We start from the raw sequence: 13,531 nt of genomic DNA, 5'->3' as shown, positions 1-13,531 counted from the left end.
TGATTGGCTTAAACTTTAAATAGCTATAACTCCCTTGATTTTCAACCAAACAGGATGGGATTTTGAACATAGATAGATATACTGGACTACTAAAAGAAGGTATGGCCACCATGCACATGCATACACATGCATGTACGTGCGCTGCAATCTGATTGGCTGAAACTTTAAACAGCTATAACTCCCTTGGATTTCAACCAAACGGGGTGGGATTTAGAACATAGATAGATGTAACGGACATCTACAAGAAGATATGGTCACCATGCTCATGTATGCACGTGCGTGCACGTGAAATGAGCAAAATAAAAAAACACTTGAATGAGCGTATCTTTTTAATAGTTTTGGATTAAATGCTTTAATATTTAGTATATAAAAATATATAGATTGTGTAGACAAGATGATATGGTCATTACGCACATGCATTCACATGCGCACGCAAAATTTGAATGACCTTTGTACACTTCTGGGTAAACGTTGTTAAAGTCTCAAATGCATAGAGTTTGTCCTATTTAATGAAGCTTACAGGGAATATGGCACCGAAAGGGAGTTGGGGAGCGTTTGGGGAACATCTGTAACGGTCCCCGTTACAATTAGCACTAGTTAGTATTGATAACAATTTCTATTTCAAACCAAAAAAAAAAAAAAGTCCCAAATTTTTAATAGGGGTGGGATGGGGGTAGGGCCCGAAAGAAATAGTTTCGACAACCTTTGTATTTTTTTTCTTATTTTCAGATATCGTTTATACATGTACCAGGGTTAAGGTAGGACTAAATAGATAGGTCAATTTTTTCTTCAAATTCCTTTTTTTTTTTTGAAACTTTGATATCTTGTTCTTGGATACAAAATCTCTCTTTATACATGATATGAAAGAAATTCAACTGCACATTTTTTGCCCACATAGTCTGAAATATGCCCTATCCTACCCCTGTTAGAAGATAGCGAAATGAAACATTCGACTTGAGAATGAGACTTATTTTAGAATTTTCAATTGATCTATTGCAAATGTGTGTAATACTTTCAATAAAAATAACCTTTTTGTTACTTTAAATCAGTAAGTCACATTGATACTGGAAAATTTGGGTAAAATATTAAGCAAAATAGATCATACATTGCATCATAAACTCAAAATTCACATGTAAATATCCCACAGTATAAGTTTTCTTAAGAGAAAATGTATAATTTAATTTTTACAAAAAATCAACAGAATGATTCAAATGGATTCTAGAATTAAATGTGTAAAAATAAAGAAAATTGAACCGGTGGTTTAAGATATTTTGGCGATTAAAAAAGAATTCAATGGCAAAAAAAACTGAAAGATTCAGTAGATGACGTCACAATATTTGACCTTTGACCTCATGATATGACCTTGACCTTTGTAGTACATGAAGAATAGAGACTCCTTATATATGTGTCCAAATATCGTCCCTCTACTATTTATGGAACAAAAGTTGCACTGCATTTTATAACAGATTGTTACATGCTTGTTTATTGCACTTAGATAGCGTAATCACATTCCAAAATGTAAGCTCCCAAGTAACCAATATATAGGATTCTCTGATTTTTTTTTTACAAAATATTACGCAAATATGCCAAAACTTATTATTTTTCTTTCAGGGATCATAAATTTTTGTCAATGAAGTAATATTATTCTTTTTTCCTCCAGTAATTTTTAAGAAATGGGTTAAAATAGAATTAACAGGTTTTTTTGTCCTACCTTAAATACATTGAAAACTCATATTTCTCCTAATCTTTGTTAATGATACATGTTGTCTGTTTTATTCGAAAGAAAATTTCACTACAAATTGATGTCATTCAGCATTTTTTTAAGAAGGTATGGTAAAATGCCCAGTTTTTGGCGTTGTTTCAGTGACTCAAATAGTAAAAATTTTATTTCTTACTAGATATATACTGAAAACCTATTTGCTTTTCACGCTCTTTTTTGTATTTGATTGTTCTATAGCTTAAGGTTCATAAAACCTTCTGCTAACTCACATAAAACGATTCTTTATGATTTTCCAAACGAAATATATATGCTGTTTAAATTACAAATTATTATAGCATGGCTTGCAGAAAAATTCAACAAAAAACTTTAACTTCACAACTTTATAAAGGGATAATACACATTTATATTAATATTAGTAATCTCTCTTATAAGAGTATCAATACGTGTATACCTTGAGATAAAGATATAAAGATTTAACTATAGCATCTAAAATTTTCTGTAAAAATGAAATAGATAAATATCTATAAAACTCTTTTTTAAAGCTGTAATATGAGGATGCGAAGATCTGTATAGCAAAAAATATTATTTTGTTAACTATCATAAAAAAAGGAAAATAATGTTTATAAGTGTGCAAAAAATAGATTTTTTGTATCGTATGTCATTGATTTCATGGAAAGTCAAAACTGTTTGTATAAAAACGGAGTTTTGAGATGTACGAGGGTTGATCCAGAAGTAACGTCACAACTTCGATAAAAGTGCTACTAGTCGACGTAAATAAATGAAATCATACATGATGGAAGCTATATATATATTACAAATACTTTTCAAAATATCGAATTATATATAAAGTGCAATTATGGTAGTCGCCGCACCAAAATAACGTCATAATTATGATGGATACGCGCCGTCATACTCTTAAACGCTTCCCCTTCGTTTCATTAAAAATATTTGATATTCATGAACACATTCACATATATTTCTCTTTTTAAAAGAATTATTGGCACCCGTAGTAAACTTAGTCTATACAAAATTTAGTTATCTGTCTTTGAACAGTACCATAAGAAAAACTTCAAGTTTCTCATATCGCTCTAACTGTTTAATCGTCTCTCTTTTTGGGCAACGTCAGACCATTTCAAGAACATTCCGCCCGACCTCCCCTTTCCGGTCTTTTTGTCCTCTGCTGATCATTCAGTGACACATGACCCGCTAAAAATCGCTGAAACCATCTACAAACAAGTCTCTGATCTACATTCTATCCTCTGTGTGTCTGATTATCATCGTAACTTTTTCTTCGGGCGATTTCCCCATTTTGAAGCAAAAACGCATTTCAGATCGTTTCAGCGGTTTTTCTCCATTTCGACTTTTCTTTTGTTCAATCCAGCAGAATAAAACAACTATGTTTATGATCAAAAAGCAATGACGTCATTATATTTTCAACTTAAGACTAAAAAATGTCATAAAATTTTGTCTTTTAAAATATTGGAAGATTACAGATGTTTTTTAGATGCTTTTTAATGCGTTTGTCTTTTTTCATTCTAACAATTTACAGTTTAAAACGTGACGTTTATTTGTGACGCGGCGACACCCCTTATGTTTAATATTTTAAACATCTATAAAATTAATTAAAGTAAACATTATTAAATAAAATTTTCAATTATGATTAGATTTATTTTTATGCTTCTTTTGGTATATTATATTTGATAATATGACGCCAAGTATTAAAGATATTGACACAGTGACATTACTTTTGGATCAACCCTCGTAAAAGGACATAATTATATCGATATCTGCTAAGAAGAACCTCAAATAGTGTTTTGGGACCTTGTAATAAAATTATTGTATATAGTGGCTCAATTGTATATTGCACTCAAACGAAGTTGGACAGAACTTCAACTGGACAAATGCATTGCAACAGTTCGATTGCTTTCCATTGTTAAGTAACTATTACTTTAAAGGTACTTTAAAAATAAATATCTACATTGCTTGCATTGCTTTGTGTGTAAAGACCTTAAAACTTTGTCAAAATGGAATAAATGAGTCAGAAGTATGTTAAAATCGACGATACAGCGATTAAGGGGCAATATGGAAACATATATCCTTTTGTACTCAATAATCCAGAAGTGATAAAGGATTAGATATAATTCATGATCCGTGTAGTACTTCTGGTCCTTGCTGATAAAGCACGTAACAACACTGTCTTGTGTGTGAGGCTCATATAAAATGTATTTTAAAGAAAATAGGATTTATTTCTACAATTGGCAATCCAACGTATAATCATTGCTCCTTCTCTAAATCAAAATCGTATATTAGTTTTGTCATATTTTTTTTTATTTGACGTCATGTGCTAATCAAATTTGGTAAAATATTTTAACATTAAATCAAAATTATTTTTATTAAAAATGATTAAATTATGATGATTTATATCAAACATATTAAGAATCGAATTTGAAACTGCAAAAATCGGACCACAGAGCAAGTCACAATTTAGTAATTCCGAAACAACAGACGAAATATATATGACAATGTATGTAGTCATATTTTCTGTAATATGGAGCATAAACGGGGGAAAAAATTCTAGTATACTGAAATTAAGAAATCTTTATTTGATTCGTATTCCAAATTATTGTTTATATAATGAATTGTTGAAAGGAAAGCAATTTAGGAAGATGGGTCGTTCTCATTGAAAGCAACAAAATTAATGACGTTGTTGAACGTCATGGAGCAGCAGTTTTGGATTCAATTTTGTAATACGGGTTTCGACCGTTATGCAAATTATCCCATGTTTCCCACTATTGCTATTGTTGATGCCTTGGCATACTCTCCTAACTAGACAGTGATTTTTTAATTACACCAGGGAAAACCTAAACAAACAGTAAAAACGTTAAAGGAATCAAAAAATGTGTCACAAGTAAGTCGTGCATGTGTTTATAAATTGTGCAAGGGGTATTTGAATGACAGAAACTCTGTATCGTACGGGAACTATCTGTGAAGAAACGGTTTATCTGATAAAATATGATCAAAAACTTTAAAAATTTCGAACTTGTGAAAGCAGAGCTAAGTGGTAAAACAAATTTAAACATTGACAAAGGAAATTATAGAACTAAAATAATTGTGATAAAATGAATTTCAAGTGCTAGAAAAAGTTATTTGATAAGTGATTATTGAACTTAACTGTTGAGATGTATAATGTAATTCTTTACGCTATGTTTTGACCCTAAATTGTCCTTAAGTATGTTCCGCGGATACAAAACATATTGCTTTAAAGTTATAAATTATTTTTTTAATGAAATGGAGTGAAATATCACACATCAAAAAATAAAACATACTTTTACACATGATGTTGTGCTTATTTTAAATTCTTGAAAGTAATGATAATGAAGAATGACATCGTCCACTAAACTTTAGAACAACCCTCGTACATAGCGGGTTCCAGTACATGTTGTACAAAATCTTTAGACCCCACACGGATATTTATTAGTAGTAAATGAGAAACATCAAGAGTACGAACAGAATCTAAAAATGTATTCGAGAAGTGATGTAAATCAGATGTGGATACTTTACATTCGAAGGAACTTTTTGGTACATTTGAAATCACAAAGTTTTATCACAATTACCAACATAAGAACATACAACTTTGCACCTTTACAACTATTCCCCGCGATAATTTAAGGACATGTGATACAAACAAACTTATGCCCAAAAAATTGAAAATAACAACGTGGGTCTTGTTTAAATGAGTAAAATGAATAAGTTTCACCGCGTAGTTTTTAATTTTTTTCAAAAATTTCACAAAAATGGGAATTGAAGAGAAAAATATTTGTATAGATTAATAAGGATGGTTTCAGAAGGGCAGACTTTTGAATATAACAGAAGATTTACAATTTTTTTATATTCTAGAAATGTTTTATTTGCATTATTTGCAATGAAATAAGGCCAAAAAATATGCCGATCCATGCATCCGATTTTTGTTTGTATCATCTGTCCTTAAGTCCAGGCTTTCTGACATCACTGAGAGCTGCTTTTTCAAGAAAAATGGAACTCGTAAATTCACTTGTCTTGTCATTGGTTATTTGCAAAATTTTCAAGACGTTCCGATGGTACACACAAATACTTTGAAGTTCATATCAAGAAGATACTTGAGTCTCTGATTGAAATACCAGGCATCATCCAACAATCAATTGGAATTCCAATCGTAACCAATTGCACCCAGTTGTGAGCAGAGCTAATTTTGCATTCATATAAAGAAGAATCTGTTCAAATCGGAAAGGAAGAAAACGCTTGCAATGACCTTCAACTTAGCAATAAGATATATTGACGACTTATTATGAATTAACAATGGTGATTTACATTTGTATTTCGACATGATATATCCTGGTAAACTCGAAATTAAAGATACCACAGAGTTTGACGAATATGTTGCATATTTGGATCTTTATATAGAATAAAGACTTATACGAGTAAGACTAAAGACTAATGCTTATACAACAATAACGACATCTTCATGATAATGGTGGTTTCTTTGATGTTTTTTATCGTCAACTCCCCTTACTTATGCAGCAATATGTATCTTTGTAATATGAAGTTTATATCTCTCAGTTGAATCGATACGTTGTTCTACTTACAGACAATTTCTAAAACGAGGTAAGTTATTGACAAAAAAGGTGTCAAAGCAAGAAAACCAACAGTCTCGTTTAAAGGCATCATGTCGATGATTGATTTTGTCAGGAAATACAATTCATCATTAAGTCACATGCTGCGCGACTTTTTTCATACTGATTCTTAGGTCATTATTTACACACTGAGTTGTTTAGGGATTTATGACAAGGAGCACATGGCGGGTGTGCCAGGTCGTCAGGGAAAGCTTACTCTTCCATGGAACCCGATCCTACCTCTGAAGTTTTGGAAGTTTGTTCCGCTTCTAAATTGTTAAGTTTATTGGACTTTTGAGATGGGATACCGTTCATTTTCTCCACATATTTCATAGGTTAAAAATTTGGTAAAATCGAAAGGGTGATCAAAAGGGACCTGTGAGAAAATAGTGCTTGACTCAGTAGTACTCGAGCAGTGAACGGCTGTAAAGTTAAACGTATATCTTTGAAATTCCTTTGCAGTAGGAGATAATAATTTTAAGAAGCTTTTTGAAGACAGAAGACTTGCCAAAAGTTCAGACATTATTTGGAGTCGTTTTATACAGCTATATGTACATTGTAAAAGAATGGAAAAGAACAACTCCAGATCAAAGAAAACGCAGAGTCAAATTAAGAAAAGAACTTCTATATCAACTTTTTCTGTTAAAATTTTGAATAACCTAAGTTTAAGATATCTCTACATATTTTCTGCTTCTTATTTTCTCTTTAGATATAAACAGTCACCATTACTCTATTTTTCTTAAAGTAATGCATTACATTACCATTACTTTAGTAAAGTAATGAATTAATGCATTACCATAACCATTACTTTGGAGGGTTTTAAAAATAGAAATTTATACAAAACTTTGCATTTTTTTTCATTAGCATGTATCCATCCCCATCAGAAAAACATGATAGATATGGAGATAACTAACAGTATTTAATAACAAAATCCATAAAACTATACAATATAGGAGCAGGTCAAACACGGACCCCCGAAATATCAGAGGTGGGATCAGGCGCCATGGAGGAGTGAGCTTCCCCTGCTGACGCGTAGTTTTTAATTTTTTATTCAAATTTGCACATAAATGGAATTGAAGTGAAAAATATATATATACATTAATAAGGATGGTTTCAGAAGGACAGACTTTTGAGCATCACAGCAGGTTTACAATTTCTTTATATTCTAGAAATATTTGCATCATTTGCAATGAAACTAGTCCAAAAATTTAAACCAATCCAGGCATAACATTTTTGTTTGTATCATCTGCCTTAGTTCTGAAACGACGTTTAGAAGGAATCGAATAATTCTTTATCTCAGTTACATCACATTTATCAATCCCCAACGCAGACCTAATATATTGACAGACAAAAAGCTGTTCGTCAAAATATTCAAAGTATTAACAAGGATTTTTAGTGAACATTACCATCTGGACATCTGGATATCACTTTGTCTGCTCGAATCGAAAAACATCTATCTAATTAAAATACACGAAAATTTAAATTCAAATTTCGCCTCAGTCCTTCGTCACAATGTTTCATTAAAAAACAAAGACCTATTTGACTTGAATTTATTTTATTAAACAAATTTTAACAGAATTGTAATTTTGTATATCGCTTTGTTTCAGGGCCGGTGAACCGATTGATATTGTGAGATAAGGCGAGGAAAATTATTCAAAATTAAACAAAGAAAAGTTTCATGTTTGTTAAGATACAGAGAACCGAAATGTATCTTCTTTCATAAGTGCCTATGCTTTGAGAATTGTAATTAAAGAAACGTGTTTGTTCGAAATTGGCATCCATTTTTTAAAATTTTTTTCGCTGCTGAAATCAATTGTTGCACTTGCCTTTGTTGTTCCGACTGCTGTTTTCAGATGCAGGGATTTTCTTGTCAATTTTTTAAGTACTCTTATTACAGATAGGAGTAAACTATCAATTAATACACATCTTCCGATCAATGTGAGTGCCCTGAAAGAGTGTAATTCTGGTGTACACATTGTACACTTTACTCAAAGCAATGATTAACCTGAAAGTCCAGGTACGAATTATGCACCGTTGTAGACACGCCTGTATTCATATGAAACATACTTTTTTTCCAAAAACCTATACATTAAAGAAAAGAAAAAAAAATAAAATACTCGTTGTGACCTTCAGCTAGATATTTAGATATATCAACGATTTATTGATAATTAATAATAATTTGTTCCAATCATATGTCCACTTGATATATTCCAGTGATTTTTAAATAAAAGATACCAAGAGTCTTACAAATCTGTTCCATTTCCAATATAATACCAGAAAAAGATATCATTGGTATGCAGCCTGACAACAAAGCTTTAAACTAGCAATATATACACTTATCACCTGCATACAGAGTAAATATTTCTGTAAGGACATATGATACAATTTTTTCTTTGGGGGAAACAATATCATGTTACAAGTTTAGATGATTGGATGATACTTTTAAATGAAATTAAAAAGGAAAAAAAAGAATGACAAAAAAATCAGCAATTTTACTTAGCTGATTTTTAACAATTTTATTTTCCTAATAAAATTCACTTGGCTTGGTATTTTTTTCTAAAGTTTATACACTGTATTGCACACTTAGCATCAAGCTAACATATTCTGAAATTTATTTTCATCTGCAAACCTTCACTGTGTGTCACAGGGTCTAAAAATATTTGCCCTTTGGACCCTGAACTAAAAGTTCGGCCCACTTTATAAAAAAATTTTAGACATTCACCATGACTTTTTAATTGTTAGTGCTAGAGTTTTCATATGCATAATTAACGCGTCACAAGTCTTTCCTTTGGATACCATTAATTTTTACCTTGACCTTAAAGTAGAGTATTTATTAACTTTGATCATAATTTTTGAACAGCTTTTACTATAGATTTTCATAGTTCACATGTGAAGACGTTTTCCTTTTGACAAGACTTCTTTTATACCAACAATTTTGACCTTTTGACCTTGGGGTTTGACTTTCAACCTACGACATATAACATACGGTGGCATCAGTGTTTCACAAACCCATCTTATATTTTTTTTCTTTTACAGAGCAGGTGAACCAATTGATATTGTAGGATAAGACGAAGAAAGGAAAAATATTGTAAAAAACGCAGCATTGTTAAGGGCTACCGTGGGAAATCAATGGAAAATAGAAATGAGAAAAAGGGTATTGTTTTTAAAACCGAATTTATTATTCAGCTGTTTTATTATCACGGAACTTAAATACTTATGGAAATAACATAGCACAACCTACTCTGTACTGTATGAAGTTTGGTCCTATCGATGGAACGTCACGTGATGAATACATAGTACGTGTATTGAATGTAGGTCATTAACAAATTTCACTATTGCAAGAGCATATCCTATTTGAAAACAAAAATTCAAGCTATTAATTGTTTCTGCATACTTTGTATTTTCTGGAAAGCTGCTGCTTTAATAAGAATCGCGTTTTAATAGTTAGAATTTCAAGTAAATAGGCCAATGTCGAAATATGTTTGACTTTTAACAAATATTTTGTGTACTTATAAAGTCACACTCTCGATTTAAAGAGTTCAACACATGATACACGTAAGTTTCAATGGTTTTTTTTTTTGTTATTTATAAATTAATAATTTATAATGTCCATCCTGAAAAATATTTTTTTTTCAAAATAACGGGTTTAGAGATTTTTAGGCAAAGTTAATCAATCAATTCAAGAACGAACCCAACAATACATATTTACTTTGTTAAGTAGAGAATGGAAAGGTGGGGGTGATTTCCTCTTTTGGGATGATTCAATTTGTTAATAAAATTTTGATTTTTGGCAGATTTAGAGATGATGGTTTCGTCATTTTCAATGGTTCTGAGACTGATACTCTCGATTTCTTTGAACTTGGCAATCAGTGTCATTCGCACCTAAAATTCACTTTTGGAATCTCTGTTTATTCAGTAAACTTATTGGACACAGAGATGTATAAAGTAAAAAAAAAATCATGAATCAAACAAACTCGATATCAAATCTTACATAAAAATAACAAACAATTTCCAATATCTACACAGAGAAAGCTCTCACAAGCCTGTGGTATTCAAAGGTTTCATTCAAGGAAAATAAAAAGATACGTGAATAATACCAATGACACTGCTCTCAGTATTATTCTACAAGCCTTTAATAAACACTTGTCTAAAAGAGTGCTACTCTGATTAATTTCACTCTGATACAGAAATAAATCCTATTGTCACAGTTATAATTACCCCGGTAGAATAGACAAAGTAACAGCCATTTTAGACCCTACAAAAAATTGGTTATTTTTACAAAATATGATCCGAGAGTCAAAGAACTAAAAAAATGCATCTCGAAATACAGGCAAGAAACAAAATCAGACACAAGATGCCAAGAAATATTTACCTCGGAACCAAGTAAAGCTAAGTAGCAAAGACAAAATCAAAGGCGATTATGATGTAAATTTTATTTACCACAAGAATACCTGCTACCTAATGTTTTTTTTTTTCCTTTTGTTTAAAACAAAGTAAACTATTGGAATTGTTTATTTTCTTTCGCCTGTATTTATTGCACCCATTTTAATCGTTGTAGTGCATGGCGGTTGGTCAATTTGGGGTCCATATAAAAGCTGGAGTGACTGCACAGATATCTTTGGAGGAGGAGTTCAACAGAGTGTGAGGACAAGGGAGTATAATAACCTTGAACTGGAAAATGAGATACGCGGTTGTGAGGGGCCTCAGGAGGATAATAAGTAGAAAACATGCAACTCACATTCATGTCCTTTTAGGTTCTTTTGTTAAAATTAATTCGGAGGTGAATGCCGATATATGTAATCTTTGTACAAAGAAGGATGTAAGTCACTTTACACAAGAGACGTTCTATTGAACTAAAATTACTTTTAAAATACTTTTGCAAAATTCCAAGTAAGGAAAGAATTGATGAGGGTTTATACATGGATAACAACTGGAATTATAAAATTTCACTTCATTTTTAAAGGGGAGATATAAACTTTCATTGCAAATGTCATCATTTCGTTATAGTCGATGGCCAGTGGTCGTCATTTGTTCAATATGGAGACTGGGCTCAGTGTTCATCTTCTTGTTACAATGGAACCAAGACACGTATAAGAATCCCTACTTGTTCTGAACAAGCGCCACTGTATGGTGGTAAACCATGTGTTGGTCAGAGCCTCTCTATGGAATCCCTGACATGTAATTTAAAACAATGTGTTGGTAGGATTCTTTTTCTTCTATACGCATAAATTTAATGCTTCAAAATTAAAATTTGATTTTCAAGGAGGTTGTTTTTTTTTCTTCCGTTGCAACATATTTTAGAGTAAAGTTTAAATAAACATGTATAATGAATCGTCGCTGATATAGTTTTCTTACAAAAAGTTATCGAAATGGTAACGAAAAGAAGACTGCGTACATGTATTGTGTTCTTAACTTTCTTAACTTTTATTAATATTTAACAAGAAAATAAAAATAACAAGGTTATATTAGAGAATACGCAAGAATTAATTCGTAATAAAAATTTTCAGTACATAAGATCACGATGAAAATTATTATAATTCGATTCCTTAATCAATTTTGTCGTATTTATAGAAATTTCAAGGCATTTGGTTAGTTTTTGGCAGATTACCGAGCATTCGAAATGGGAAAGTGGTAAACACAATACACGAAAAAATTGCGGTTATTGATGACGTTACGGCGCACCGGAGAGCAGTTCAGTTAGATTAGGATGTTGTAATGACACCTTAAGAGACTTTAAATGAATACAGAAGAAAGTAATATGACAAAAATCACCAGATCTTTATTATATAAATGAAATGGAAGTTTTCTTAGCGAAGTCTTTTTGATTGAGTCCCCAGGTAGTACAAAATATACGGACAGGCTGCTATTGTAATAGCAAAAGACTCTGTGACTCTCGACCGTTGATATGTGATTGTCTGTTACTTGACTAATGGTGAGAATACTGTCCGTAATAACTTTATAATAAATCTTTAGAAGATCACATGTATGTGCCAGATTGGTACCTTAACTGGATAAAAACACTCACGTATGTGAAACAATGGAATTTCTAAATTTAAGTGGAACTTATCCAACTTTATTTTTAGCAAAGATGAAACTTGGCGCCGTTTTAGACACTTTGACGTTATCATCCGTGCGCCGTAGGGCGATACAAGAAATAAAATAAAAACAAATAATTTGTTTATTTATGCATATATCGATTTGAAATTTGCTCTGTTTATTCATAATATATGTACTAAATAGTAGTGAAAATTTCAGAACGCAGTGATGATTATTTTAAAAACTAGACAACTTGTCAACGATTTTACGGGACAACCCTCGTATTTAGGACACAATGTGAAAATGTGCATATTACCAGGAAATTCCGATTCCATTATTTTTTCCGGGAATTTCCGCACTTTTAACTTAGGCATTTTGCCATACCTTGAATATAGAGATGAACAGTTTGTCAGCGCAACTCCTCAAAAACCGCTGCACAAAATTTCGTCAAACTTTGCAGATATTTAGGACACAATGTAAAAATGTGCATATTACCAGGAAATTCCGATTCCATTATTTTTTTTGGGAAATTCCGCACTTTTACTTAGGCATTTTGCCATACCTTGAATATAGAGATGAACAGTTTGTCAGCGCAACTCCTCAAAAACCGCTGCACAGAATTTCGTCAAACTTTGCAGATATTTAGGACACAATGTGAAGATGTGCATATTACCAGGAAATTCAGATTCCTTATTTTTTCCGGGAATTTCCGCACTTTTACTTAGGCATTTGGCCATACCTTGAATATAGAGATGAACAGTTTGTCAGCGCAACTCCTCATAAACCGCTGCACAGAATTTCGTCAAACTTTGCAGGCATTTAGAACACAATGTGTAGATGTGCATATTACCAGGAAATTCCGATTTTATTATTTTTTCCGGGAATTTCCGCACTTTTAACTTAGGCATTTGGCCATACCTTGAATATAGAGATGAACAGTTTGTCAGCGCAACTCCTCATAAACCGCTGCACAGAATTTCGTCAAACTTTGCAGATATTTAGAATACATGTACAATGTGTAGATGTGCACATTACCAGGAAATTCCGATTCCATTATTTTTTCCGGGAATTTCCGCACTTTTAACTTAAGCATTTTGCCATACCTTGAATATAGAGATGAACAGTT

Source organism: Saccostrea cucullata, unplaced genomic scaffold, assembly GCF_032062105.1.
Source record: "Saccostrea cucullata isolate Sc308-1 unplaced genomic scaffold, CSIRO_AGI_Scuc_v1 ctg2346, whole genome shotgun sequence".
Classification (NCBI taxonomy): domain Eukaryota; kingdom Metazoa; phylum Mollusca; class Bivalvia; order Ostreida; family Ostreidae; genus Saccostrea; species Saccostrea cuccullata.
The sequence above is the reverse complement of the archived record's forward strand: the minus strand, read 5'-3'. Positions refer to the sequence as shown.